The sequence below is a fragment of the Psammomys obesus genome, unplaced genomic scaffold (assembly GCF_907164565.1).
Source record: "Psammomys obesus unplaced genomic scaffold, mPsaObe1.curated_primary_1811, whole genome shotgun sequence".
In the NCBI taxonomy this organism is placed as follows: domain Eukaryota; kingdom Metazoa; phylum Chordata; class Mammalia; order Rodentia; family Muridae; genus Psammomys; species Psammomys obesus.
The window spans coordinates 1,276,875-1,301,302 of NW_026596225.1; the positions used below are offsets into that span (position 1 = coordinate 1,276,875).

General features: G+C 38.6%; 1 pseudogene; it reads right to left on the reverse strand.

Annotated features, from left to right (window-relative positions):
- Positions 1–23,301: 23,301 nt before the first annotated feature.
- On the reverse strand, positions 23,302–23,979 carry LOC129668058 (putative vomeronasal receptor-like protein 4; annotated as a pseudogene).
- Positions 23,980–24,428: the final 449 nt, after the last annotated feature.

Sequence of the window (24,428 nt, forward strand, 5' to 3'; positions counted from 1 at the left end):
AATCTATTAAAAGAAAAAGTTGGGATCAGCCTTGAACTCAGTGGCATAGGAAACTTGAAGATTTGCGGATTATCTTCAGTCTGAAGAAAACCTCATGAATATTTCATCTGTGCCACTGTGAAACATTTTACAAGTTCTTCTTCTACGACCTTCATACAAGCGTCACCTATGGAGTGGGGAGTGCCGGTGACCATTTTGACTTTCCCAGTACACTGGGAATGGCCAATCATTCACTTCTCTGCCTTCCACTCTGCTGCACCCACACACAGCATTTCAGGAGGTTACATTAAATTTCTTCCATAATTTTCAGTGGATTTTGAATGAAGGTGTCATCTATTGACTGAGGCCTTAGGGCCCCAGTGAACCAAGGGACCAGTTATAGATTCTGGGTTTATTTAGTCTTTTCTTGTTTTCCTGTGCAGTGACCTTGACTCAGTATGAATGTGCTTATGGATTAAAGGTGCTCACAGGCTGGGAACCTGGAACATGGTTATTTCATGCTCTTCCTCCTTTAACAATAAACTCGGAGGAGGCTGGATCTGAGTTGTGTACGCCTACTCACATCCTCTTTATCTTGTCAGTAGATTGCAGGGTGGGATGGAGTTCCCCAGGCAGGCTTCCTCACATTCTGTTGCTAAGGCAACTGTGCTCTGACTCCCCATGTTCTGTGCTGAGGTAACAGCAGGCTAGCACCCATAGAAAGGCCATACACCCACCTATGTCTTACTATCTTGGGACAGAAGAACTATGCTTGAGTTGTCTTGTGGAGTTATTTGTGACTCTGTGATGCTATTCTTTATATGCAGCTCTATGAACAAATGTGCTTCGTTAAATAAGTATGAAAAGGTTCCAAGGGGTTCAAGAACATATATTGGGACACTAGTTTGACCATTTAATGAATACATAGTCTTGAACAATAAATATATTCCTTTTAAGCCTTAGTTTTCTGTTTCGAAGGAAGTGGAGAAATTAAAATCAATTAAATGAATCATTTTTCAATTTTAAAAGACAGCACACCTATAACATCACTTAGTAACTGACAATATTGTAAAAATGAAGGTTTTAATTGCTTTAAATTCATTACTTCAGATGTTTAAGGCAAAGATCATACTTACAAAATATGATTAACAGTTATTAATGGAGATATATGATTTATCCAAAGGCATGGTTACTGTCTTTTAAAGTGCTAGGCTTAGGAGGACTCACAGTGAAGACCAAGGTAGTAGATACTCTATTTTCTTGCTCTCCTCAGATAACACTGGAAGAAGTCCTTAGTTTTGCCACACTGATGGAGAATTTGTTGCTTTTTTTCATCTTAGCGTGTGTATTTTAAATCTCATCATTATAGTGCACATTAATGTTTTTATTCAGTTAGATTATGGATGAGCTACAGTTTATGAATAATCCTTGACAAATACACACAGCTGTGTCTACCATCATCACTGAATGGCAAAAGAAGTAAAAGGAAAGGACATGACCCAGCTCTGTTTGGTCATGACTTTTTATTTATTTTTCATTCAGCTGAGGCTGGAACCATGAGAATGGCATAAATGAATTTCCTCCCAAGGAGTTCAGTCTCTCTGAACCACGTTGCTGCTCTGACCTTCAAAAGCTATGGATGGATCATTTGCTTTTGCTGGCTTTCGCCACCCACAAAATTTGATTTTAGAGTCTGCTCTTCAGCGGCTCCTTTCCTCCACATTATCTAACCGTCCATCTCTCCCCCCCACTCATGTCTTCTTTCTGGCGTCTGCAGTCTGCTATGCTCTTTGATGTGCACATTTCCTTGGTAAGCATTAAAGAGCCCATATGGGCAATTCTACTCAATTCTACTCAATGCTCCTTTCCCATTGTATTCTCTAGCTGTTTTCTCCTCTACCAACTCTAACCACTGTCTCTCCCTTTCTACTGTGTAAATGCCACTATGGAGATTCATGCTCTGGCTACTTTTACTATAAAAGCAACATCAGTGTGTCAGAAAGCTTCCTTTCATCTGACCAGGCATCTGTCACCTGGAAAGGGATGCTCGTCCTCTGATTTGGACATTTCTCTTTGACAAGTCTTTCAGTCTGCTTGGGAATGCCCTGGTTTAAAATTCTTATTACCATGACACTTACTCTCTCTGCTCCTTAATGGCTCCTCTCATCTCCTTGCTGGACCTTCCTCATCTCCCTCTAGAAGCTCCCTACTACAATCCAAAGATTCTATACATGCTCCTGCGTCTGCAACTCTTGCTTTCTTCCTCTTGGAGATACCTGCTCTATCTCTCCTTATGCTCTCCTGGGTCTGTACATTGCCAATTGTCTTGCCTCCCTGTAGGAGCTAACTGTTAAGCATTGCAGCTTTCTTAAGGCATTCTGAGCACAAGAGACTTTGTCTCTCTTGTCTCTCAGTCCCCCCCCCCACGAAAGTCCTGCCACTTCTCATCCTTGTGGTGTGTCATCTATGATACTGGAACCTTCCCTCAGGTGGTTGTTCCTCCTTTTTCTTTATGTAGACACTGTTCTTTGTCTTTCAGTTGCCTAAACCTCCCCAGGGCAGAGTTCTTTTTGAAACACTTCCTCCTTTTCTCCTTGGACTCAATTCCGTTCTCAGACTCCTAGATTTTAATTGTCTTTCCTTTCCTTTCTTTCATTCTTGAAACAACATTTCTTAACGTCTTAAAGGGTTTCTTAAAGTCAGACAGAGTTTCTTAAAGTTTTAAAGACTTTCTTTTCTTTTTTTTTTAAGATTTATTTATTATTTATACAACAATCTGCCTGCACACCACACCTTACTATAGATGTTTGTGACTCACCATGTGGTTGCTTGGAATTGAACTCAGGACCTTTGGAAGAACAGCGAGTATTCTTAAGCTCTGAGCCATCTCTCCAAACCCCTTAAAGACTTTCTTAAAATGTTGTTGTCTTACTGAAAATGGCTTGTCCTCAGTATAGCTCAATGGCCAATGACAGCATACGCCAAATTTTCACAACTTCTGCAACTGTACAAGCAAATAATTTCAGATTCTCATATCTCTAAGATTTTACAATTTTCTACTCAAATCTTTTATCTTTATGATTTATTTGTGCTCTGCTCTCAAATATTTTAAGACCTATTGTGTAAATAATCTTTATCTCAGGAGTTGTAAGTGAAGGAGGATGTTTGTAAGTGAAGGAGGATGTGGTGAAAGAATCTGCAACGTCTGTAACAAAATTTGGTTTAAAACTTATAACAAAAAGTCTATAATTAAAACCTGAATATAGGTAATTTTAATTTGCTACAACATACTATATATGTGATTTAATTCTGGTTTAGAATACATATTTATATACATATATATCTATCTATATATAGATACATATATATACATATATATATATATAATATATATATGTATATATATATATATATAATCTTGGATTTAACTCTTGCTTAAAAATAGATCTCCTAGAAAAACATGTTTTAAACAACCATGTAACTTGCCTCCATCTTGGCTGACGACTTCTTCAAGATGGAAGGAGCCACGTGACTGGCAGCCATCTTTATTAAGGTTAAGAGGACCACATATCATAAAGTAACAACTATGAAACCTCTCAATCCTACTGAACCCTTAATTTAGACTAAGGAAATAATATGTCTGTGAAATATTTTAGATTAGTGTTGTGGGTTATAATATTTACTATTGATATATCTTTTAGTTAAGCAGCAGTTATTCCAAAACAGCTGTATAACCAAAACACCACACAGAGACTAGGATTTATTTAATTAACCTAGAGCACAATGCTGGGCAATAATTACTTCTAAACCTCCAAGCCCGCATAGTTTCCTACCATTCAGATTCCCCCATTATACTTGCTTTTAGTGATATCTTAAGTCCAGTTCATTTCTCCACGTGGTTCCAAGACCTCTCCTGTAGATTCTCCTTCTCTCCTCTCCTGCTTCTTTCCTTTTCCTCCCACTCTGGACCAGGATGTCCCACCCTATCCTCTCCATTGCTCAGCATTGTGGCTGGTTGTTTTAATTGACAATATAGAAAACAAATGGTGGCATGTTTACACAAACTTGAGACAGGTGGTGCTTAGAATAAGCATCAAAATTTCTGGATTGAAACCAGATAGTGGGGCAGATAAATCAGCATTTGAATGAACAAGGGTAAATTGTATACATTCCAAAAGAACATTATATCAACAGATCAGTATGGATTTTTGTATGATGATAAATTTTATTAAGTTATTAAGTCTGCCCAGGCTCACAGTAATATTTGTCTAGATTTTTTGTCTTTGCTTACTTTGTTAATCTTTTGCTATTTGGATAAATTAAGTCATGTAAAAAACTGTGATTTCTATAATGATACACTATAAAAGGATCAGTAAAGTTGCAAGTCTCCTATGAATTTTATTTATGAATTAAACGTTTATTTTGATTCTAAAAAAAAAAAAGCTTTAATTCAAAAGCTGTTATTTTAAAACCTAACAAATAAAAACAAAGGCCTAATCTTATAAAAACTAAGTAATTGCAAACTGTTAAACATAATTAAGACGTTCAAGTTAATAGTTCTTTGATGTATTCAAAACTCTACTTGTAGCCATGCTATGTACTAATGTAACTGATCACGGGAATGAGCTTTACTTGGCCTCCTGTAAATATTTTCTTAGTTAAGCCTAAAAGAAGTAACTGAAAACAAAGTTTGTTTGCTTTAGATATACTTAATAGATAATGGTTCTCAAAACTTTTCAAAGATCTGTTGAATATATTTATAGCATTTAATAGAAAGAAAAGATAGAAGAATCTTCCCATTATAGGGAAAAGTAGCAGCTCCTGAGAGCAGCCCCAAGATCTCATCCAAAGATGATGGGACACAGAGCTCCACCTAAAGCTGGCTATAACATGGCCAAGGCTGCTACTGGGTGAAAAACTGTCCTTCACCTTACCTATATCTATGACCCTGTTCAAACTGTGAACAAGCAGAATGATGGGCAGTTGATTGGCCTAAGTTAGTCTAGTGCCCCAAGTGCCTCTTCCATAGGAAAGTCTGCTGAGACTTCAGGGACTGGCAGCTGCTCTGGGACCTTGTCCCAGCAAAATCAAGCTCACTACGGAGAGACCTAGATGACGTCGGGTAGGAGTCAGCCTCTGTCATTTTAATAGACTCTGGAATTACCTCATCTATACGTGCTGGTGAGATGTATCCTTCCCTGATTTCTGATGAAGTTAACGACTGGATCGATGACAGCTTTGTCAGTTTAGCATCAGCAAGTAGACCCCTTGTTTTCCCAAGGCTTCAGCTGACTTTTCAGTTCTTTCACATGTACAAATTAGGCCTCAAATCTCACATTTCTAGAGTCACTATGCTTCTGTAAGCCCTGTAGGCCTAAGAAAGTACTTTAAGGTGTTAAAGTACTAACTGGCTAACTGAAGATAAAAAGGCTTCATATTTCTTTTATATTATTGTCATGCCAAGACTTTAAAAGTTCAAAATTTTAACAATCAGTGGAGTTCTGATAAGCAATTGAACTAGTTTTGGTAAAGTATTGCTAATATTATCATAGTTACAGACTCAAAAATGTACATTTTCTTTGGTTGTCTTCTAAGTATAGACCTAAAACTTGCTTCTCTTTGTGTTAAAAATATCTGTTTAACCTATACATACCCAGTCTTCTGGATAGAGGAAAAAGTGTTTATGCTTTTAACCTGCAATCATTTCGGGGTTTCCAAACTTTTTTAGTCAAGAGGCTTTTTCTTCAATATGAATTTCAGTACAGATTGCAAACAGTGTTGATGCTTTTTGAAACTTAAAAAAAATGTTTTGTAAGCTTCAGGAATCACCTGGGATCCACTCTCACACAACAAATGGAGCCCACATAAAAACTCTCAGTCAACAGCCTGTTTCCCTTCCTGCTTATTCCTGTAGGTGGGATTCCCCTCCCCCAACTACTTCTAGAACAGTGGCCATAAAAGGTTCAAATGTACATCCTGGATGAAAATTTTCCCCTATGCAGTGCATGATGGCACATGACTTAATCCCAGCACTGATGAGGTAGAGACAGACAGATTTTTGTGAGTTTGAGGACTGGCTGGTCTACAAAGCAAATCCAGGACAGCCAGGTCTCTGTTATACAGAAAAACTCTGTCTCAAACAAAACAAAACAAAACACTAACTTTTTCTCCCTAATCATTTTCTTCCTAGTCATCTGTCCCAGCAGATTGCAAATCAACCAGAGCAGCAGACTGCTCTGGACATTGGGCAGGCTCAGAGGTCCCTTAAAACCTGCATCCCAGGAGAGCTTCGAAGTGGCTGGCCTCAGTCCAGCCTCACTGACTGCTCCAATGAAGTCTGAACTTTTCTAGCCCCAAATAGTCCTGAAGAACATGGACACAGAATGGAACAGTCTGCTCTTTCGGACTTAGCTAGCATTTCAGCTTTTCTTGGGTCCCCAACAATGCCCCAATAGCAGCAGAAAGTAGTCATAGAAGATTATGTCTCCCCTAACCATTTATTGTCAAAAAAAGGTTGGAATGTCTCAAAACCCTAGGACAAATAGTTGAAGAGCCTATTTAACATATCAAAGCAGACCTGGCCTCCAGGTTCTCCCAGCATTCCTCAGACCCTGCCTGTTAAAGGATATGGCTTTAATAAGCACTACATATCATGACTGAAGTAAAAATAAAAGGAAGGCTTCCATGCTCTCAAAAAGATAGCTGTTCTGGTTCTCTCCTTGTACCTTATCAGTCATTTAGCCTTTCAACAGCTTTATTTCAAGCTCAGTATGAATCAATTACATGATTCGGCTAAGATTGTTTTATTATGATTTTGATAATTGTGCACATGCCATAACAAGGTCTCAGTCTTTTTCTTAAATTAAGATTTGTTTCTATTAACGGCATTAGTGATAGATTAAAACAATGAAATAATGGTGAGATGCAGTTAAATTATATAAATGCATATGTATTGGGAGCAGCTCAGGAGGAGGGGAGGGAGAGGTAATAAGCAGTCAGAAAATAAAGAGGGAAAAAGGAGGAGAGACATAGAAAGAGAGGAGAACAGAAGAGAAGGGGTCAGGGAGATGAAGGCAGGAGGAAGGGAAGAGAGAGAGAGGCAAGGGCAAGAGACAAAAAGGCTGGGAGGAACCAAAATGTCTGGATTATATAGTGAAGGGCCTCTGGGAGAAGAGATGGCCTGCCCTTAGGTAGAAGACAGGGTACACCAGCCACACCCTGCAGCATGTAGGGACCTAACAATTACAACATAAAGATAACAAACTTAAAGGAAGTTCACAGTTGCAAAATACCTATAAAAAACAGTGAACCATATTGGGTTTTTTTGTTTGTTTGTTTTAAGATATACTTATTTTTTATGTACACAGTCTCCATACACACCTACAGGCCAGAAGAGGGCACCAGATCTCATTCTAGATGGTTGTGAACCACCATGTGGTTGTTGGAAATTGAACTCAAGACCTTTGGAAGAGCAACTAGTGCTCTCAACCCCTGAGCCATTTCTCCAACCATGAACAATATTGTAAATGACCTTTCTGAAACTGTCACTCTACTGAAAGTTCTCTACTTCTGCTTGCATACAGGGTAAACTCTTCCTATATTTGTCTAAACAACCTTGAGGGAGCAGGGACCATTACAAGTTCATCCAACTTAATGTCTAGTACAGCATGAGGTATGGTCAAACATTCTAAAAATTTGTTTGAATGTCAATAGTACTACTCTTATTTCTTAACACAATTGCTCACAGATTAGTTTTAAAGCAGGTATTTGACAGATAAAAAAGTACTGTCCAAATTAAAAGGCATTAGCTGAGCAAAATTATTGAATCGTTGCTTCAATAAATATCACCACAGACATTTCTTTATTAATAATTTGTGACTGTTTATATGTATCAGCAGCGAAAGATCATCTTAAACCCAAAAGGAAATAAAGATTCTTGCTAAGGTTTCTTCAATATCTGTAGATCTGGGAATGGGATTTCACTGATACCCTACACATACTTTAATGTTGATGCTGAGGCGTAGAGTTAAATTTTAAAACGAAGGCGAAAGCACGAACGCTGCATCTAGAAAACACATGTAAACTCTTAAATACCTTAGCAACAGGGATCATATTTAGCTTGTTATTGGTTTCTTGCAGTATCAAGTTCATAATTACATTCTGTTGCTGTCAGCAAACTGGCACCAATTTCATTTCATCGGGATGCGTCATGAAATCTGGAATGTTTTTTTTATTAAATACTTCAGAATCATCCTGGAACTTTCTTTTCTTTTTTTTTTTTTTTTTGGATTATCCCTGTTTTTTCTTTTATAGAAATTGAAAAACTGAGTCACCAATAGGGCATTACCCTCCCCTTTACAGACAATTTTTACTGAAATTCTTACTTTTTGTTTTTGCACTATGTTTTTTTCTAAGGAAACCTCAGATAGTCATTCAAAGCTCAGCCTACACATTGCTGGAAGCTCTGGAAGCTCCTGTCTAGCTGGGGAGCAGAGGGGGCTTTCATTCCAGAGTGAAGACTAGCGTGATGTGGAGCCTAAGACACCTGGGATGGGCGACTCCTGAGTTCAAACACACTGTGGAAGTAACCACAGTCTCACCCAGCTTTGTCTTCCAGATCAAGATGGAATTTTCTCTTTTATTTACCTAGAATGACTCAGCATTTTATTTTATTTTATTTTATTTTTTATTTTATTTTATTTATTTTATTTTATTTTATTTTTTACTCTAGGCTCATATGCAGAATCCCTTAAAACTGAATGTCCCTTGTTAGAGAAAATAACATAACTAATGTGAGTTGTTCCCTTCTGATTATAACTCAGCGAGAGCAAGAATTGCAATCATGTTTGACATAAGTTGGTCTTTCTAGAAAAACAAATTTTTGTGTGCTAAAAGATTTTCTTTGAATAGGATCACCACATAGAATTTACTTTCTTATGACATAATTTTTTTTTCATCTTAGTGGATGTCTGTCAGTAAGAGACATTCTACATACTTGGACAGAACAGTAAGTATCTCTGCATTTGCAGATACATCCCTTCCTAGTATTTGTTACAAACACATAACATCTGAAGCAAAGATAATGGTCGCAAGAAGGTTACCCTAAAACAAATTTATGTTTCACCGAATGAGTAGTTTTTTTTTAAATAATAATTTCTGTTTTTTGTTATCCCTGGATGATATTTCAGACCTTTTTTAACCTAAAGATGGTTGTCTGTTGAAGATAATACATTGAGACAAGTAGTAAATGAGACTTGAGGGTTTTTTTTAAATGAATGTAAAATGTAAAGTCATCTGTGCTGAGTGTGCATAAGATAGTTTTAAGGAGAAGAGCATGTCTTATGCTAATTACTTTCTCTGATTCCAGGATGCCTTGATTTGAGCAACTCTTTGCAGCCATGCCTGTGTTTCATGCATGAGCCTCACCACAGGCTCAGAAACATGAAACAGCTTACAACTGAGACAAATAGTCCTTGCTACTTTCTGTTTCTCAAGTATTTGTCACAGTTGAGAATTATTCGAGACAGAGGTCAGAACAAGCTGCCCCCAGTACAGAACCTTGGCATACTGATTATTTTGAGATTAAAGAGAAAACTGCAAAAGCAGAAAGGATGTTCTTTTCCTTCTCTTTTGCTGTGGATTGGAAACATCCTGGACATCCTCAGCAAGGAGGGTTGTAGTCTATCTATCTCTGAAGATAGAATAACACAGAGAAGAATTCGAATGCCCTAATTCATGCCAACTCCTTTTCACACACCAGTTTATTACCATTCCATCAAGCTCTTTTATTGTCTGAGCCTATGTCTGCCTAAGAATATACAGATATCTGTGTAAAACATACATTGCATTTATTTGTATTTTTTCTTTCTAGAAATCTCTTTTGTTAAGTGGACCTCAGGCCCGAACCTTGCAGCAGGTGAGAAAATTCGCCCGTCACCTGCCCTGAAGTAGAATGCATGGCTTTCTATGGGCAAAGCTCCAATGGTGTCTATGTCCTGGGACACTATAGGGCATGGATTAGGTGTTTGTGAATTATGAGTTGAATGTGTTCATAAATGAAGTCTTGGGATGGCCTGACTCAGGGCTTTTCCTAGGACTGATGAATCACTGTAAGGAGGGAGGAAGGAGCACAGAGGAAGAGAAGAAAAGAATGAGAGGGGGAGAGAGGGAGAGCAAGAGGGAGGGGAAGAACAATAGGAAAGGGACAAAATAGGAGAGAGGAATAGAGGGAGAGGAAAAGAGAAAGGAAGGGGAAAACAGAGGAAGAGAGAAAGAAAAGCAAAGGGAAAGGAAGAGGGGATCTAGTTGGTAAAACTGACACAGCATTAGATATGCTCTTACATTTTAGTCTTATATGTTGTTAAATCAAATTTCTACATGGCAAGTGATTTGTGAGTGGTTTTTTTCATCCCATAGCACAAACAATTTTATATGTTACAATAAGAGGATAGGTCTTTGAAAGAACAGACATTGGGGAGAGGAGGGAACAGGGGAGGGTCCAGGTAAATAGTGGCCCAAGCCTCGGAAGAAACAAATTACAGTTGTGCATTTAAGTGCACATTCACCATTTTTCTAGAACTTTCAAAAAAAATGATTCTATATAGAAATGTGTTTTCTTTTAGAATGAGGATATTCTACAGTGTGTTCTGCTCGAGAATAAACTCTAGTTATCTAATAAGGACTTGAAATGTAGCTAATCTGACTGAGGGGTTAAATTTTACATTCATTTAATATTATTGTGTTGGGACATCAATAGCCACATGTGTAGTGGCTACAGAAGCATGGTGGAGAAAGATCTGTGTTATCCAACAGTGTATGTCTACTCTTGGTACTGAGGACAGCAGGCCTAGAGGGTGAAATTCCTCTTTGCTAAATGGTGACAGAGTCCCAGAAACCTGGTTCTGTGTTGCACAGGGTTCACAGTTCTTGGAATGAATATTCTGCCACATGGTAAAATTGTGTTTTTTTGGTTTTTTTTGTTTTTTTTTTTTTTGTTTTTTTTTTTACAAGAGGAAAGCAAAATCAATCTTTTTTCTTGTCACTTAGTAGTAACTCATGACACAAATCTCCAAAGAGGATATAATAAATCAAGGGTTCCCAGAAATGAACTAAGCAAGAGAAAATAGTGAAAGTTTGTGATGTTCTGGAGGAAAAGCAAATGCTGGGCTTTTATTGCCAAAAATGGAACTTAAATTTGTGACCTTATCCCTGACCTTTGGGACTGATAAAGAGGAGTTTATTATTGCTAAACCTCAGAGCTGTGGAATCAGGGTCAAATAAATCACTGCATTCCTACCTGATAAAGAATAAAGTTTCTGCAGAGAAAAAGGCCAGATTTAATGGATACCACACTTGGAGAAGTTGGTGGGAAGAATTTCAAACAGCCGTCTGGGATGGATGGAGACAAGAAGCAGCAAGGCAAAAATGATCAAGTCCAAGCATCAGTTTGTACACTGAAAAAACTGAGAAAGAAAACATAGACTGCTGTGTTTTTTGAACATTTTTCAAGAGAAAATGCCGGTTCTCATTATTCTAGACTGACAAGAGTGAAAATAAGTACACTTCTGAAAAGAAATGTTTCTGTAATTGACCAAGAATCTAATGTTCAGTTTTCAGAAGAATATCATAAGATATAATTATAACTGTGCAATGAAGCAGCTGAAGGCAGTTCACTGAGGCAACAATTGTTACAGCATTAATTATAATGGTTGCAAATTATAATTGACTATCAATAGAATGTTGGTTAATTAAATTATGTTACATCTGTGCCAAAGCACATCATGTAACCATTTAAAAATATTGGGAAATGCCTATCAACCCAAAAGTTTCTTACTTATAGTTTTTTATATCTATATTATCTATATATTTTGATAGTCACTGCATTTTCAAATTTTCTTAATCTATTTATAAATGTGTTTACATTTATAAATGCAATGATATTAGTACAATGATATTAGTCTTTAACAAAACTATTTTTTATTAAATTTTTATATTAATTACAGTTATTCACTTTGTATCCCAGCTGTAGCCCCCTCCCTCATTTCCTCCCAATCCCATCCTCCCTCCCTCAACTCCTCCCATTCCCCTCTCCAAGTACACTGATAGGGGAGGTCCTCCTCCCCTTCCATCTGACCCTAGTATATCAGGTCTCATCAGGACTGGCTTAATTGTCCTCCTTTGTGGCCTGGTAAGGCTGTTCCCCCCTCAGAGGGACAGTGGTCAAAGAGCCAGCCACTGAGTTCATGTCAGAGACAGTCCCTGTTCCCCTTACTAAGAAACCCACTTGGAGACTGAGCTGCCATGGGCTGTATCTGAGCAGGTGTTCTAGGTTATCTCCATGCATGGTCCTTGTTTGGAGTATCAGTCTCAGAAAAGACCCCCGAGCCCAGATTTTTTGGTTCTGTTGCTCTCCTTGTGGAGCTTCTGTCCTCTCCAGATCTTCCTATTTTCTCCTTCTTTCATAATATTCCCTGCACTCTGCCCAAAGTTGGGTTATAAGTCTCAGCATCTGCTTTTATACACTGCTGGGTAGAGTCTTTCAGAGGCCTTCTGTGGTAGGCTCCTGTCATGTTTCCTGTTTAACAAAACTCTTTTTTTTAACATGCAAACCAACTTTACTCCAATATGAAGTGAAAGTTACAGAAAGTTGAAATGAAAAGATTTCAGAGTGAGTCTCATTTAGTGAAAATTTGGGATTTTCTCATGACATTACTCTTTAACTTCCTCTGAGGTATTTTACATTGTTATAAGTGTTCCCATACATATTCCAAAATAAGAAAATAGCAATGTCCACATCCAAAAGGAAATCAGGAAGCTAGACTTCATAAGATGTAATCAATCAACCAATATCATTAAGTCCTACTAATACATAACTTTATAGAAAGCATTTTGCTAAAAAAATGTATGTTTTATAATTTTCTATAAAAGTTTACCCTTTAACCTCCTGTTAAAGGCAGCTCATTGTAAGTATGCAGCCCACTACTTTAGCTCTCTTATAATATTTTTCACCTATCAGTTCTACTTCCATTTTATGCTCCAACGTACATTCTTTTTGTGTTATAATATATTGGTAGCACTTAACAAAACTCTTGTCCAAAATCCTAGTGATGTTTTTGGTTTACAATTCAGGTTGCATACGTTAGAGATATACCACTGAGCAGGCAGATGCCTGCTGTCCAGGTTTCACTATTCTGTAAATTCCCAAGATAAAAATGATCCTGCTGAATCAGGTGGAGATCATCACATACAAAAGTCACCATCTTCAGTACCCTTGTGGCATTCTTTTCTTTATAGTGATGGAAAGAACTTAAGCCTTATAAACCATTTCTTGAAACTGGAGTCAGCGTGAATTGCTCCCTCCACTTCTGGTTCTCATGGTTCATGAGACTTACATCCTGACTTGGCATCTCATTTAGTATGTAAGGAGCTATTTCATGAAGACTCACACAACTATCAGACGAAAGCTGCTCTTTAATTTCTATTTGAAATGCCCCGGGTCTCTAATTGTATGGCTGGGGTACACTGTCCCCAGCATATGTCCTCATGATTCCATTCTAGCCAAATTTGACAGAAATATTCCAGAATGGATGAGGCCAGAGCACTACAAATCCATGTTTTCTGTCTCTAACACACATTTTTTTTAGAGCAAAGAATTATGTCCTTCAGAGTTTTCTGATAGTACTAAAGGAACAGCAAAAAGACAGAAAGAGATAAAAGTTAAGCCAGAAGGAAAAAAAGATGAACGAGGGAAGGAAGCGGGAGGGGTGCATCCAGTACTGTACACATGAGGCTTGTGGGAAGCACGAGGCAGAGTCTAGGTTCACCCTTTGTTGCTTTTGTTTCTGATCCTCAAAACCACAGCTAATTTTTCCACTCTGGTACCTTCAGTTTATCTGTGTTGCAGTGCTATACACTGGAACAGTTTTGGAGAAATGAAAATTATATTGGCAAGAATGGATTCGCTTCCCCCAAATGTTCTCATAACAAAAGGCGATGCCAAGCCTTTCTCATTTATTTGTAGAAGCCAAGTCTCATGAAATAGCAAATCTGTTCCCAAGAGCAGAAAGATATCTCTCTTATCAGTGTCACTTTTCACAGAATGTACACAAGTCATGGGAATATTCCCAAAACAGAGCTCTCTTCAGACATTCCAATAGTTCAGCTAGACTTAGACTCATTCCAGGAACAGTGCAAGATGTGGAGAATTTTGAGTATTCTAGGTATGATATTAGGAAGCCCAAGGTACTGATTAAGAGTAGTTCTAGAGCTATTTATTTATTTATTTATTTATTTATTTATTTATTTATTTATTTATTCTGTATACTACAATGATCTGCCTACACCTACACCTGCACATCAGAAGGCAGTAGATCTCATTATAGATGGTTGGGAGCCACATTTGTTTGCTGGGAATTGAACTCATAACCTCTGGAAGTGCTCTTAACCTCTGAGCCAACTTTGGGCAGAGTGAAGGAAATCTTATGAAAGAAGAGGGAGATAGGCATGGGAGGGACAGGAGCTCCGCAAGGAGAGTAACAGAACCAAAATTTCTGAGCATAGGAGTCTTTTCTGATGTGCCGACCAAGGACCATTCATTGATATAACCTAGAACCCCTGCACAGATGTAGCCCATGGCAGCTCAGTGTCCAAGTGGGTTCCTTAGTACTGGGAACAAGGGCTGTCTCTGACATGAACTCAGTGGCTGGCTCTGTGATCACCTCCCCCTGAGAAGAGAGGCAGCCTCACCAGGCCACGGAGGAGGACAATGCAGCCAGTCCTGATGAGACCTGATAGGCTAGGATCAGAGAGAAGGGGAGGAAGACCTTCCCTATCAGTGGACTTGGAGGAGGGCAAGGGAGGAGAAGAGGAAGTGAGGATGTGATTTGGAAAGGATGAGAGAGAGGGCTACAGCTGGGATACAAAGTGAATAAATTGTAATAAATAAAATATAAATAAAAAAGAGCAATTCTAGAGCTGTCTACACTCAGGTCAGAATTTCCAGCTCTTTTAACACCTCATGCTTTTGTGCATAGTCCACATCACATCTGCTGTCACTTGCTCAGTGTCAATTACGCTGCGCCATTATGTGACTCCTGTTTTCTGGGATTATGCCTTTTATATATGATGTTTTATATTATATTCTAATATTATATTAGAATCGCTGTTTGCTATTGTATTCTATAGTTCTGTTTAGGACAGATTTGATATAAAAAACCTATAATCATTAGCTGACTGACTGAATGAATGAATGAATGGGAAGTGTTTGATCAAACTTGGTAAAGGAAGGCCTTGTAAAACTTGATAAAAACTGTGCAATTAAATCATCACAGACATAGATAAATACATGTCTATTTTTGTTAGCTTGAAGATATTGATATTAGTTATTTATCTAGTATGTGTTTCATGTAGTTTTGTAAACTGTCTAGTTTATAAAGACTCTACAAAGCAGTAGTTTGTTGGGATAATGTCTGTGCATTGTGTAAAGATTATCCTTGGATATTCAAATGCTAATTTCTATGTCCTTGCAGATCTAATTATGAGCCTTTTTGGCATTGTAATTTTTTTGGAGCATCTCCTGTCTCAATATTCTGTAAACATTGCTCTCCACCACCTTCTGATTGGTTCTAAAAGTCTGATGGTCAATGTCTGGGCCCAGAAAGGGGGTCCTGGGTGGGACAGGAAGAGAGGTGGAGTTACCAACACATCAGGACACCAATGAAGGATCAGCCAGAATGAGACTAAGATGGCAGGTAATGGGCCACAAGGCTGGAAAGTAGGTCAGGCTACTATTGTCGGGTTAGAATAGCGGATTGTGCTCAGCTATAGTGCCCGAAGCTTTTGATAACTATAAATGTCCTTGTGTCATTATTCCAAACAAGGGAGGACATAGGAAGTCCTTGCTTTAACAGTAGTTCTTTTCTAATATTCCCGATTAAAGACAAATAGAAAAGCCTGGAAGACGTACGCAGGAAGAGTATTTTAACTCACAGATCCCATCTCCACAGGACATAGTGGATTGTTTTTTAGATTTATTTACTTTATGTATATGAGCATTTTGCCTCCATGTTCATTCTTAGTATTCATAGAGATTAAAAGAGGGTATTAAATGAGAGGATGGCGTAAACTCCATTTTGTCTCCATTTTAGAACCAGAACTGACTTTAAAAGTCATCAGTCTCAGGAATTAGGCTGTAGGTCATCAATTCCAGGAACAAGACCATAAAATCCCCTACCCAAGGAGTAGCCTAGAAATAACCATGAGAATGGGAAAATATGTTATCTCAGGATGGGGCATCTGTGCTGGGCAGCCTTACCTCATCCTGTAGGTAAACACTCATGGCACAGGATGCAGCCCACCGACCACCTAGATGCAAGCGAATGAGGAATGACCCTGCACCCGCCAATGAGGTCTTAGATCACCCAATCCTTGCTAGAATTCCCCTAGTTTCCTATAAAAAGGCCTGTGAGCCTTTGTCTAAGGTTGTCATTTTGTAAAATGGTTTGAGCCCTGCATGCAGATTTTCTCAAAATAAAACACTCTTGCCAATTGCAAGTGTGAGTGGAGGTCTCTGTGCAGTGATTTTGGACTTATCATGGGAACCCCTGGGATTAGAGTTAAATAGTTGGGAACAGAACCCAGCAACAAGTGTTCTTAACTGCTGAACCACCTCTCCAGATCTATATAGTAGTTTAAATTTTTTTATTCTAAAAAGGTGTTTAAAGACATGAGCATGGTGGTGTGCTCCTAAAATCCCTACAGTTGGAGAAGCTGGGACAGAAGAATGGAAGGCACTAAAGTCTGCACAGAGACTTCAAGGCTGGCCTGGAGTGTTGAGTGAGACCAATCTCAGCAAAAAAGAAACAAACAGAACAATAACCAAGAAATTAAAAAAAAAAAAAACAGAGAGCCCTGATTTTCTCTTTTAGCTTAACCTAAAGTCTATGTTCTTCCTAGTCACTTCAACCTAATCTTTTCTTAGAAGAATTGTATCTGTGTGATGCATGTAGCCACATAGCACTGAGCTCATAGCTGCTGGGCTTCTGCAACAGTGCTCAGGTATTCCACTCATGAGGCCAACAGGTGCTCAGGAAGACAGACTAGGGTTCCTCTGGAGTGACTGTCCTTGGTATAAAATTTGGGACTTACTGTTTTTGTTTTTGGGTTTTTTGTTTGTTTATTTGGGGTTTTTGTCTTTGTTTTGTTTTATTGATTTTCTTTGTTGTTGTTGTTGTTTTGTCTACAACATCAAAAGTCCATGAGAACTCCTGATGAAAATTTCAGCACTTTCCTTTTGGGAGTGGGAACAGTAGCTTGGAATCTTGGTGGGTGTGATCTGAACCCTTGAGAGCCAGTAAACACCAAGTAGTAGCCGCCAGATAGCAGAGGCTACATCTGAAAAAGAGGTTCAGCTAGGAGAGGACAGCACCACTTTACTTAAGGGTAAATGTCCAGAGTGGTTCCCACCCTTGTCATCCATATTGAAATTAACTGAGTTTTGTCATTGTCTGAGCACTGGTGTGGCCTTGCTCCCAGAGGGCTTAAGGAAATGGACAGTCCCAGCCTGGTTCTGGAGCCAGAAATTGGAAAATTGAGCTCTGGAAACTTTTTTTTTTGAGTCAGGCTCAAAAACATGTTTTTCTTTATAAGAGTTGCAGTGGTCATGGTGTCTCTTCATTGCAAGAGAAACCCTAACTAGGATAGTTTCTCTATTTTAATTTTTTCATACCTGGCCCCAAACAATAAAATATGCTTGCAAAAAAACAATCAAATCCTTGCAGATTGGAGCTCAGTTCCACTCTCTCTTTCCATCACTGGTCTTCTGCCAAGAGAAAAATACAGGTAAAATACTTGGTGTCTACCAGCTGTACTTGAAATAGGTATCAGGGAAATGTTATATCCCATAACAATCCCTAAACTTCCCCAAAGCTACAATGTATCTCTCTCAGTATGTCTTCCTTCTGAAATGTGCTTTGATCTACAGCTTTCTGGAAAATATAAAAAGATTTTCAAGTAATACCTTAAAGGGCGTATGGATTTTAGGGTCAGGATTTGGCATCCTGATCAAATGTGGTTAGGATTCTTCTAAGAAGAGGAAATTTGATCACTGGTATGCAACCCATGCAAGGCTAACATATGGAAGATGACAGCCACTTTCAGACCAAAGAGAAGGCTCAGAGGAAATCAGGCTTACTGAAACCTTCTTTGTTGGTCCTCCTCCGCAGAACCATCACACAGACACCAGGAGTTGGGTGAATGCAAACAGAGGGTGAGTGGCTGCAGATTCGTTTATTCCAGAAGAAAGAGCATGGTATGTAGCTTTGGGCAACCAATCAGGCTCCTCCACACCATCTCCGAGCCTGATATTGGTTGTTCATCTCTGGTCAGGCTCTCTAACGTCAGGTCATATACTTTCCATCTGACTACTTCTGTCACCAGAAGCTACTCTAGACCATGAGCCCTAATGGCCACACTTCTTAAAATTCTCTAGAATTATAAAGAAAATATTTTCCTCTTATTTATTCAGTATATGATACATTTTTCTAGCAACCTCAACAAATTAATGCAAGTCCCACAGTTCTGCTGATAATTCATGAAGAGTTAGGGAGTCAGAGCAAGGCTGTATGGACATCATCAAACACTGACTGTTTAATCCGACCATAAGACTTTGATGAGCACGGACCTATGCAAACAAATGTACAGCTATTTATAAGATAAAATATACTAGAAATGGTGGCGGCTACTTTTGAGCTGTGTTTTCAAGCCAGCCTGTTCCAAGTCCTGTACCAACAACACTCAGAGGAGGTGAGACTAGGCACAGAGGGCGTAGGTCTGTTGTATAGAGTAGCTTGCTCAGGGTGACCCAGTGAGTCACCTAGCCAGAGTTGTGACAAATAAGTGGGCTTCAACAGGGCTCAAAGACAGTTCAGAGTCATAACCCAAACACAGAGGTAGCAGGGCTGATGCTACCAATCAGTTGTTGAGATTTTGGTGATCTTGTTTCCATTCCTCACAGACTACAGAAACAGCCAGGAAAGGGACCTTCTTATGTATCCAGTAAGTCTTCTTTCCCCTCTCTTTCTCTTTATTTTTATGTCATATAATACATCCCTACCACCGCCTCCTTTTCATCTCTTACTCTCTTTCCCCCTGCATCTCCTCTCCCACAGATCCACTGCACCTCCATTTTCCTTCAGAAAAGATTAGGCCTTCCAATGATGTCAACTGAACATGGCATAACAAAATGCAATAAGATTAGGCATAAATCCTTATATCAAGGCTGAACAAAGCAACCCAGTAGGAGGAAAAGGGGCTCACCAGCAGGCAAAAGAGTCAGAGATACCCCCACTCTTATTGTTAAGGGTCCAACAAAAATGCCAAGCTAAGCAACTATACCTTATATGCAGAGGACCTAGTACAGACACATGTGGCTCTGTGGCTGCCACTTCAGTTTCTGTGAGTCCCTTTGAGCTCTGCTTACTTGATTCTGTTGGGTGGGTTCTGGTGTCCTTGAACCCTATGGCTCCCTATCTTCTGCAAGATTCCCTAATGTTTGGCTTGGGGTCTGTGCATCTACTCTCGTTGTTGCTGGAGGAAGCCTCCCTGGTGATAGGCACTCAATGAGTAAGCGAATATTGTTAGGGATTATTTCATTGACTGTTTTTGTAAGTCATGTTTGGTTCTATCTTAGGTCTCTGAGATCCAACTTCTGGATCCTGTCCATCCAGGTAGTGACAGGCATGGGTGCCTTCTTGTGGCTTGGGCTTCAAGTCAGATCAGTCATTGGTCAGTTACATTCACAAGCCCCAGCACACCATGCAGGCAGGATGCATTGTGGGTAATAGGTTTTGTGGCTGGGTTGGCGTTTCAGTTCCACTACCAGGAGCTTAGCCTGGATACAGAAGATGCCCAGTTTTGGCTCCATGCTAGGAGTCCTCTTCTAGGTCATCTTCAAAGGTTCCAGGAAGTTTCCCCTGAACTGGGTTTCCGCATCACCCCCTGAGCTCCAAGGAGTCTTAACTCTTCAGCACAGGGACAGCTTTTGCTACATTGAAAAGTTAAAACCTCAGCGCTGATCTTCTGGAGATGGTCTCTTTCACTTTTCATTACTGTTCAAAACTTTCCATTCTCAATTTGGAAGGCTTTTTTCAGGAAATTAAAACTTGAATTTATTCTTAGTATTTATTTTACATGATTTATTATACAACTGGAATTATACCTTGATATAAAGCTGCAGTAACTCTTAACTACTGACTCACAGGCCCAGTTAGAGCTTAATTGATATTGCAGCCAATGTGTAAAAACATTTAACACATTTTTTCAGACTGAGAAAGCATATAAATTCAGAATCAGTATAGATTGGGGTCTATTCACAATGAATAAGGCATGGATTTTATGATACAATGGGAAAAAAGGAAGGAAGGGTCCCTAACACCACCCCTGTACATCCCCCTACAGAGCAAGAAGGTTTTGAAAACAAATACAGGTTTTTATTTGGGGAAAATACTTGATGACATTAATATACTTGCCAAACATATAACTAGTAACTTTTTAAAACTGACAGATTGGAGCGAGGTGCAGTGACATACTTGTATAATCCCAGTATTCAGGGAGACAGAGGCAGATGGATCTCTGTGAGTTTGGCAACAGCCTGGTCTACAGAGCAAGTCCAGGATAGCCAAGGCTACACAGAAAAACGCTTTCTTGAAAAACCAAAAAAAAAAAAAAAAAAAAAACCAACCAAACAAACAAAACCGAAAAAACAAAACCGATTTGCATACATCGTATACATCGTCAGCCCTATTTATGTAACAGAAAAACTGCTTTTTTTTTCCCCATATGGTCAGTGGATATCTTTGAGATTAATGATAACCATGGTTTTATTGTTTGTTGTTTTTTGTTTGTTCTTTTTTTTTTCTTTCAGTTTTCTATTCATCCAGGCAAGAATGTCTGTTGCTGCTACCTGTGTTTAAAACTGGGATTCAGGAAACAAGTGTGACAGCACATAGCTCAAATGCCTCAGAGTGTGGGTGGTGGTGAGGCACCACGAGATTCTAAGGTTGATGCTTCCCTGGAGCAGAAGCCAATGGAGCTTTAAGTTCAAAACAGACAGATCAGATCCTCTTCCGAACTAGAATGACTTCCTAGGTGCACTTGAGAGGGACATTGATATGATGACAATTAGCCATAACAATCAAGGTAAAAATGTCCATATCTTATGCTAAGAATCTTGTCCTCTCACTGTATTTCTCATCAAGTCAGTGATTTTATAGAACTTTTGTACTTGGCTGATATAAATGGAATATTCTAGCTCAATGGTCTTACAAAGCTCTATCAGTATGATTCATAGTACCATTAAATTCACATTAAACCCAAGGAAAAGATCATCTGACTTTTTTTCTCTTGTATTTTTTTTTTTTTCTGGAGCCAAAACCACTGTCCTTGGAATGTGTCAGATGACTGGAAATTGAAAAGGAATCAGGAAATGCACAGGAAAACCAAATACCTCAGCCTTGTCCAGCCTTCATTCACTGTTCTCCACCCCCAGCCCCTTCTGCTTTCTGCCATTTAAATGAAGCTCCTTCATGTGGTTCTCAATGCTACTGGGCCAAGCAACTCTGGTCCAAACCCTCTGAAAGCATTAACTCAAATCAATGCTTCCTGTCTGAAGTTTTTCTCAAGTGTTTTGGTCTCTTTGATGCAAAAGTAACTAATACAGAAAACAATACCCAGAAAAGTGAGGCCTTTGTTATGACCCTCTGATCATGACTTTAAGCCTTTGGAACATATTTGAGAGAAGAATTTGAAGGAGATAGAAGATTAAAGAAATCCCAGAATGTTATAAACAGTGTTTAGTGGGAATTTCTGTTGTGCATTCAAAGGAAGAGAATGCTAAGAACATAGATAGTATAGCATGGCTCACAAGATTTCAGATGAAAATGCAGACTCTTCTGATCTTTCTGGCAGAGTTCATTTACCTTTAGTCTCTTTTTTGAGTATTGAGTGAAGATGGATTTAAAATTAATAAGCTGATTAGTTTGCAAGAGGAAATTTTAGATCAGGATAACATTCATTCTGTAGCACAGTTATTCTGACTGCTTTTAGCCAGTGAGAACCAGGAGGAAAAAATCAGAGAAAATGATTTTAAAAAATATTTTCTGATCTGAAAAGGGGCAAATTGGAAGTTTTGGGAGGAGGCTGAGGTTCTTAGAGCTATTAGTGGTGCTTTACATCTCACCAGTACTTCACACTAGAGCAAACGGAGATGTCTTGTTGGGGTCTTAACAATCAACCAGACCCTGCCCGTCACAAGACTAAGGGTAAAAAGCTTAGTTACAAAGCTGAAGCTCAAAGTCTTCCTTGAGACAGCAGAAGACTCTTAGATGTGAGCCCCTAGATAATGAAGAAGACACTTACAGTGGGAAAGAATACATTCAAGTTTTAAGTTGTTTCTGTCAGGCAATAGTGATTACAAAAAAAAAAAAAAACAAAAAAACAAAAAACAAAAAACAAAAAAAAAACCCCTAACTAATACAGAGGGAACATTGGGAGGTTTAGACATTAGCTTCCTGGCACAGGGAAATATAAATTTATATTGATTTGTCTCTGGTCAGCATTAAATCAAGCATGTAAGACCAAAGATAAACAATGAGAAGACACTAAACATGTAACTGTATAAATGCAATAAAGATTAATCTATCATGTTGAAAATTATTTACATGGAATCTAATAAAATAAATCATATTATACCAGAATGTGTAGTTTTATCTATGGACAACATTAATCAAGACACTAGTATTATAAGTAACTATTTGAATCACTTTTTGTTTTTGCTCCAAAACAGGGAAAGTAAAGAAAAATAATAAAGCTTGGAAATTAAAACTTTTGAGAATCTTTGAATATTTATGAATAAAATTAGTAAACAATATGGGATAAGGTATATTTTGGACTCAAGAATAAAATGATTTAATTAATTATGTATTTTTGGTTTTTTTTTTTTAGCTAAGTTCAGTTTAACACTCATGAAAACTTAGGATAATTGGGCTTTTTAGTGCATTCTTGCAACAAGTACGAACCAATATAGAAAAGACCCTTCATGGTCCTCAGGGAAAAGGAAATGCTAATTCATCAAATGATTTTAAGTACTAATTCCTTGGAAAAACCAAACACCTTGTTTGGTTAATATTTAGCCAGGATGCTTTTTTGATGTTACTAAGGATGGGAAAAAAATCACAGCTGATAGGATAAGAAAAGAGCAAACATTTGTCAAGAGTCCATGAATTTCTTACCAAAGTTTCTGTAAGGGTTGCAAATATTCACGTTATATTATCTATTTAGGATGATTCTTGGCAAAGCTATCTCTCTCTCTTTCTTGGAGAAGAAACGCCACTTTACTGTGTGACTGGATGGCAGCATATAGCAATACCCAGAATACATCCCAACTGTAGACCTGCTCATCCTACTGCCTGCTGTGATGTAGTGAAGCAAGTTGGAGCTTATTAGGGAACTAAAGATTCAAAAGAGAAGGGGAAAAACAAGAACATGCCGTGCAGTCTGTTGTTTGAGCTTTCTCTGAAGGCTGGTCCTGGGACTGATGGTGACAGCCTGGACCACACTGAGGAGACAGGTGGTGCAGATGGCCACGGGCAAACCTTTCTAGATAAAATGTAGTTTTACAGCCAACATCACCTAGAAAGTTTCAGAAATAAAAAATTGTGGCTATGGTTCTGACCCCTATGCAATAAATAATGATTGTGTTTACAAAAGTCAAGTGGATGAGAATAACATCTATATTTTTGTGCCCAGGACTCATAATGAAAGTATGTAGATGTCTCATAAATGTGATAATGTTCCCTAAAACTCCAAGTCCAATAAGTGAAATGAAAATCATTCTCTGGATTAGGTCTCTCCAAATCATCATCATGCCCAGAACAGAGCAAGTAAAAACCCTTTGAGAAACACAAGCAATTAAATATGGTATACTTCATACCTGTGTGTTTTCTGTTTTTTTTAAAATTTTATTTATTTATTTATTTATTTATTTTTATTTTTTGATTAATTACACTTTATTCACTTTGTAGTCCCCCATAAGCCCCTTCCTCCTTCCCTCCCGATTCCACCCTCCCACCCCTTCTTCACGCATGCCCCTCCTCAAGTCCACTGATAGCGGAGGTCCTCCTCTCCTTCCTTCTGATATTTATTTATTTTTATTAATTATATTTTATTCACTTTATATCCCAGCTGTAGCCTACTCCCTCAGCCCCTCCCACTCTCACCCTCCCTCCCTTTTCTCCCATGCCCCTTCCTAAGCCCACTGATAGGGGAGGTCCTCCTCCCCCTCTATCTGACCCTAGTATATCAGGTCTCATCAGGACTGGCTGCATTGTCTTCCTCTGTGCCCTGGTAGGGCTGCTCCCTCATCAGGGGGAGGTGATCAAAGAGCCAGCCACTGA